The sequence below is a fragment of the Sceloporus undulatus genome, chromosome 2 (genome assembly GCF_019175285.1).
Source record: "Sceloporus undulatus isolate JIND9_A2432 ecotype Alabama chromosome 2, SceUnd_v1.1, whole genome shotgun sequence".
Classification (NCBI taxonomy): Eukaryota; Metazoa; Chordata; class Lepidosauria; order Squamata; family Phrynosomatidae; genus Sceloporus; species Sceloporus undulatus.
In genome coordinates, this window is record NC_056523.1 from 321,372,353 (window position 1) to 321,379,581 (window position 7,229).

The following is a 7,229-nucleotide window of genomic DNA, read 5'->3' on the forward strand; positions in this document are numbered from 1 at the left end:
CATGAAGAACAGGCAGTCAGTACTCCTAAAGTAGATGAGGGAACATGGAGTCCTCTACCCTCACACAATAAACTCACTTGAACCCATGGTACAAATGAAAGAGGCTTCAGATGTTCTTGATGTCTCATAATATCACCATTTATGTGGTGTATTGATCTAAAGCACGTGATCTACACAGTTCCTGTTCAGTTTAGGTTTAAAGGATATATTAAAAATAGACTAAGGACTCAACAGGCACCACAACTGTCTATTAACTGCAAACATAACTAGGCTGGGGACAGTCATTATTGCACAGCTCTTCCAAATTGTTATGGTACTGCTTCTGCCCTGACTTCCATCTTCTGCATGCTAGCCTCCATAACTCCACCTCCCTGCCCTATGCACTTCCCAGCATGCCTTTCGGTCTATATTTGTATTTATATTTATATGTAGGGCAATTGCGTGATTATGGCAATCCATTAAGTAAAAAAAAAGGAAAATAAAATAAATTGCAAAACAAGAAAGAAAGACTACTTGGGAACAGGAACGGGGAGAGGAGAGAGAGAGAGAAGAGGAATAAATAAATAAATAAATAACTTTCTAGTACGATCATATTTCAGTGTATTGCATTATATTATTATTATTATTATTATTATTATCATTATTATTTATATCGAATTGTAGATTTGCACACTTGAATTACTTTAGCTGTACAATTCCTTATCCTATTATTGCAGTATATTAAATAAATAAATAGATATGTTTAACAAAGGTTTGGCATTTCTTATATCACTGTTTTTGTTACTGAGTTTCTTGTATCATCATTTTTATTATGGGGCCTAAATGTGTACTGAGTCTAACAGAGCTATCCATGGTGCTGATCCTGTTTGGAGGTCTGGCATCATCAAACCTTAGGGGCAGCTCCTTTAAACCCTTGTAATCCTGAACAGATTTACCACCCTCTTGACATGGGAGCCTTCATTTGAACTACTAGCATGCATTATTGTCATGAACCTCCATGGATTCTTTAGTCAATTTTATCAGAAGCAAGAAATATAGCCTGTGTCGGTAGGCTTGGTAGCACGTCTGTGCTCCAACTGAGGCTACACTGCAGTCATTTGATGAAGTGGGCTAGAGCCTGTAAAAGTGTACAGTGGTACCCCGGGATACGAAATACCCACGTTACGAAATTTCCGGGATACGAAAAAATCCCATAGGAAATAACTGTTCCGGGTTACGAAGGTTATTTCGGGTTACGAAGAAAATTTTGGTGCTTTTCGGCGCTTTTTCGCACGAAATCGCGGCTTTTCCCCATTAGCGCCTATGGCATTTCGGCTTGCGAATGCTTTTCGGGTTACGAAAGCGGCGGCGGAACGAATTAATTTCGTAACCTGAGGCACCACTGTATGCCAAATAAAATGTATCTATCTTTTTGGTGCCACTAAGCCCTTTGTTGTTTTTGCTGCACAGTTTAACAGAACTACTTGACATCTTTTGGATGTAATCCTTTGATCAACCCCATTTTCCCAACTTCATCTGATCAAGCTATGTAAGTGTGGCCACAACATGATGGTAGAAGACATTGGAGGCACTAATAGAAATATACTGTACCTGTGAAAACATATGATGAAAACAGGCAACCCACTTTTGATCTTCTGTTTTGGGCATAAGCTTTCATAGATATGAATGGTGTGTCGCTTCTGTGGAATGGTAGTCTCTCTATCAAGCCAACATACACATACTCTCCTGCCTTTGTTCCCCCAGTCACCATAATTAAAACTGAACTTATCACTTTGTCATATCCACAAGTTTTGCATTTCTGCTTGCTTTTCCCACATATGGCTTGTCTATATAGGTTTGTCTCTAGACCCTCCAATCTATGTATCTGAGGAAGAAGACTCAAATCTACGAAAGTTCATGCTCCCAGCTTCTTTCTTTCAGTTGGTCTCAAAAGTGCTACAGGATCCTTTCACATAATATATAACCTGTTTTTTAAGATGTGAGCAGTCCATAAAAGCTGGCAGTAAGTTATATTTCTTACCAGAGTTGACTGGTGTCTCCCATGTCAATGGGGTCTGTGAATTTGCTCCATGTTTTAGTCTGAAATTTAAATGAAATATCCCTAACACAGGTTCAAGATCTTGAATAGCTCTTTCAAAAATTAGACTAAATTCAAGCAGATTCACACCTCACTGACACGGGAGAAACCAGCCACCAGTGCTTATTAGGCTTTAGGTTCCCAAAAAATAACTTCTCCAGAATTTGTACTTAGATGACACCTGGACTAAAAGCAGTATGTTTGAAAAAGGATCTAGGGGTCTTAGCAGACCACAAGCTGAACACAAGTCAACATTGTGATGCGGTGGCCAAAAAGTGAATGCAATTCTATTACACATCAATAGAAGTGTAGTGTCATGAGCAAGGGAAGTAGTAGTGACATTCCACACAGCTTTGGACAGACCTCACCATAATATTGTCTCCAGTTCTGGGCGCCACAGTTTAGAAATGATATCATGTGCCAGAGATGATCCAGAAACAAGCCTTATGAGGAATGACATAGGGACCTGGTTATGTTTAATTTAGAGAAAATAATATTGAGAGGTGATATGATAGCCATATTTAAATACCTGAAGGGATTGAGCAAGCTTGTTTTCTGATGCTTCACAGACTGGGACACAAACCAAATGGATTCAAATGACAAAAAGAGAGATTCCCCCTAAACATTAGGAAGAACTTCTTGATTTGGTTGCTGGGGGGCCAGGGAACTTCTAGGTTACCACAAAGAGGGTCTCTTGAACTGAAACAACACTCTTAAATCAATCCAAGTAGAAGACAAAAGAGGGAGGAAAGCTGGAGTTACAAAAAGAGAACAAAGTGAGACCATAAAAAAAAAATCAATAACCGTTCCCTATAAAATAAATTGAGATTTGTGAAAGTCACTTCCCCTTGACGTCAGATGCACCAATTCATTGAATTCATTTAAAGCCAAGTAAAAACTTAGCCTCTGTTTTGTTGTCTGTCTCTTTTGAAACATACTAACTTAGAAAAGTTGGATTGCTAATTATTTCCTCCACAGCACACAAGTAGGAACACTATGCATGTAAGTGGTAGCTGTTGAGACCTTCAGCTAGAACTGTATCTATGGGTGGCAAGCAGGTCATGGCAGCAAACTGGCATGAGACAGGATCCTTTGAACAAGCCAGAGATGATGGGCAAGTCATTTTTTCCCCAGGGCTAAAAACCAAAGCAAAAAGAATCCAGAATATTCTGATTTAGCCCAGAAAATGCTCACCTTCAGCCCTGCATATAAACGCCCCAATGCCAGAATGGTTCTAAAGGCATGATCTATCGTAACCCTAACCCTAAAGCTGTATATAAATGCACTGGTGCACATCCGCATTTAAAAAGGATGGAGCTGCCGTACCCAAGCGGTCAGGGTAGCAATGAAAAAAGTGAAAGTGTGACACCTCCAATGGATGTAATTACAACATACACAAAACAGACAGTCCAAGAGGAGGCATGGGTGAAGGGGAGGTGAAGGGGGCATGTAGGGAGGGTCTCCATGATTGTGCTTTCCTAGTGTTTTACTGGGTACACCAATGCCCTGCCCCAGTGGAGGATTGCAGGTGTGACTGTGTGGCCAATCAAAGGGGCAGCCATTAGTGGGATGGCATCAAGCCAGCAGGCAGTGGTGTGTTTGTGTGATGGTGCACATGGATGGTGGGGAGGCGACAAAAAAAATTACCCAGCGACACAGCTTGATGCTGTGTCATGCGGTTGGGCCATGTGCATTTGGTCCACCTTGGGAGCAGCCTGTGCAATCAGCAGGGTTTTGAAGCACTTTTGGAAAAAGCAGGTTCTATCGCTTTTTCCTGCCCGTCTGTTCTGTCCCCTAGTTATGGATGTGTAAAGATACTCACCAGTGACTGGGATCTCAGACGATGTAGGTAAATGTATTTGCAAATTTGTATTTAATCACTGGGGTCTCTAAAAACCAGTTTTGCCTCAATCCAAATGTCAGGATTGTTTTTGTACATAGCAGAGATGTTTTCACTCATGAACCATTTAAATGAGAAAATGGACACCCTGCAATAATTTCTTTAAAAATGGCTTGGACATGACTGAGAACTATGGATTGAAAATTCTTCTAGTCTCATTTTCCCTGCATTTTACAAAATCCCACTGGCATTCTTATCCTGTCTCAGTTCCCTATCAGCTTCTGAAGCATTCTTCTACACCTTGGTCAGAAATTCATGAATATTTTTCTGCATATTTCTGTTTTAAAATGTATGCATTTCTGTATGGATTTTTACTAACTCATGCATTTTAATGTATTTCCTTATGAATTAAACCATGGTTATATACACTGCACCCCCTCAAAAAACCACACACACTTTTAGTTGTGCATATATATTTTTAGATAGATGGGTAAATGTATGTGTTCTTTTCCTTCACGGAAATGCATGGCAGTCTGTAGAAATGAATTTCTGTGTCAAGAAACATGCCAACTTTCTGTCAGTCTCAGAAGGAGGTCTGAAACTGATATTTTTGGTTGTTGTTGTTGTTGTTGTGTGCCTGCAGGTCATTCCCAACTTATGACAGCCTATAACCCTATGGTGAAACTATTAATGGGTTTTGTTTTTGGGGTTTTGGGGTTTTTAATATTTTTGTGGGTTTTTCGAGCTATGTGGCCATGTTCTAGCAGAGTTTCTTTCTGACGTTTCGCCAGCATCTGTGGCTGGCATCTTCAGAGAATGCCAGCCACAGATGCTGGAAAACGTCAGAAAGAAATTCTGCTAGAACATAGTCACATAGCCCAAAAAACCCACAAAAACCTATGGATGCCAGCCATGAAAGCCTTCAACTTTACTTTGGCGTTTTTGGCAAGAGTTGTTCAGAGGAGGTTTATCATTACTTTCCCCTGAGGCTGAGAGCATGTGTCTTGCCCATGGTCACCCAGTGGGTTTCATGGCCAAGCTGGGAACTGAACCCTGGTCTCCAGAGTTCTAGTCCAGCACTAAAACCACTATGCCACACTGGCTCTCTGATGTTTTTGTAGGGAAATGGACATCCAAATCAATTTCATTTTCTACCTATTAGGGGGTAAAGTCAGAACGAGAGAACAAATCAGGAGGCAGGACCAAAGGACAACCAAACCATACCATCCAGCTGATCTGATTTGGCAGGGACAGTCTTGAGTAATTCTCTCTCCTCCAACTTTTCAATTGCATTTAAAATGTCCAGGTTTGTCTCTCCTCTCACTTCTGCCTTTGTCTTCTGATTACTTCAATTTCACAAACTGAATTGAAAGTGCAAAAGTAGTTTGCACTCAACTAAGAATAAAGAGGGGGAGGCAGAACTTTGCCCTTTCCACTAGACTCAAGAAAAATCAAATGGCTGCAGCCTATCCTAGCTTATGCGTTGTTCCTCATCAGTTACTTTTGTCATAGATTAGAATCATAGGTCCGGTCCAGGCGGGCCCTTTAGCACATCCTGGCGACATGCTAGGGTTGTCTTGGGGAACTGTTTCCAGACGCCCCGCAACCCTAGCATGTCACCAGGACGTCATTGCTGCACGGCGCTGTATACACAGTGCGCACAGCTGTGATGTCACTGCTGTGCACCATCCAGATGGACTTGCACAGCAGTTTGTGGTGGCACTAAAAGGAGCTGCTTTTCAGCGCTCCTTTGTTTTCCACGTAGCCGCACCATACAATTTGGTTGCTGTGGCGCAGCTCTGTGGAAAAGGAGGCGGCTCCTGGCCGCCTCTTTCTGGCAGTCCTTACCCTGCCATAGAATCATAGAATCATTTATCTCAAGGACCATCAAGTTCAATCCCCTGCCATGCAGGAAGACACAATCAAAGCACTCCCAATAGATGGCCATCCAGACTCTGTTTAAAAACCTCCAAAGAAAGAGACTACACCACACTCCACATCTTGACCACACTCTAATGATGTTGTTTGGCTAACTTGAGTCCCATGCACTGTAACTTACACAGGTGGGTGGGTGGAGAGCAACCTTTCTTACTCTATCTAAAGTGGTAAAACATGTTTGATCAGTCCTGCCCATTGCCATCATTCCATATTTCCCTTTACCTGTTTGTTATCTCCTGTCAGCCACCTCCTTCCCACAGACTATGCATGAGATTGCATGTATTGCTGTATATTCCAGGAGGCATGTGTTTTAGGACTTTATCACACCAGCCTGATGTCTCATCAACCATCATTCTAATTTAAGAAGGGAAGCATGCTAGTTTGGCATTATTTCTTATCACACTTTCCTCCACAATAACTTTTTGGCAATCCACAGTTGTATGATCTGTTTTCCGCACTGCTGAACGGAAAGAAGGGTGGAAGTGAGTAACCGCAGCTGCCAACTGCATCCTGAAGTGGGATACTGTGCAAATTTGCACACAGTAGCTGACTTTAGGAAGGTATTGACAGTTGTGATTGCTGCTTCTCCCTGCTCTAGAGGCATGAGGCTGCTGTGTTGCTTTTTTGGAGGGGAGGCAATCTATCACAGCCACCAACCACCTCCTGAAGCTGCCTGCTGAGTGAATGTGCACACAACAGCCAGCTTCAGGAAGCAGTTGGCAGCTGTGATCACTACAAGGGGGAGATTGGGATTGGGGAAGAGGAGCAGAAACATGCCTACTGATACCACATGGCTGCCTGATAAGCAAAATGGCAGTGGAAGGGACCTATCGCACAAAGGCAGTAATTGAATAGTAGCAAGACTGAGAGCTTATGGATGGGCTTTGCCCATCAATGAAAAGGTGCACAGCAATAACAAATGAAATGCAAGGCAGCATCAGGAGGAACACAACAACATGTGATAAGTACAAGCCAAAGACTATTGTCATGTTAAAATGCCACTTTTATAGCCTCGTGTGATAAAAGTCCTTAGTGTACATACCACCTTGCCAGGGATCTCCAGTTAGGGTTAAGAAAGAATCCTGTCTGAAACCTTGAGGAACCACTCCAGCATTGTCAATACAGAGCAAGATGGATCAGTATAACGTACAATCCTATGTTTATATTAGTTGGACTAGAGAAACATAGGAAACTGAATAAGGCCATTGGTCTGTCCAGCTAAGTATTGCCAATTCTGGCTGGCTACAGCTTTTTGGGTTCTCATGAAGGCTTTTGTCCTAGCTCTAATTGGATATTCCTGATTTTTCCTAGTTGTCTTCCCTTCAACTATTAACCATGTTCAACCATGCTTAACATATAAAATCAGATGAGATA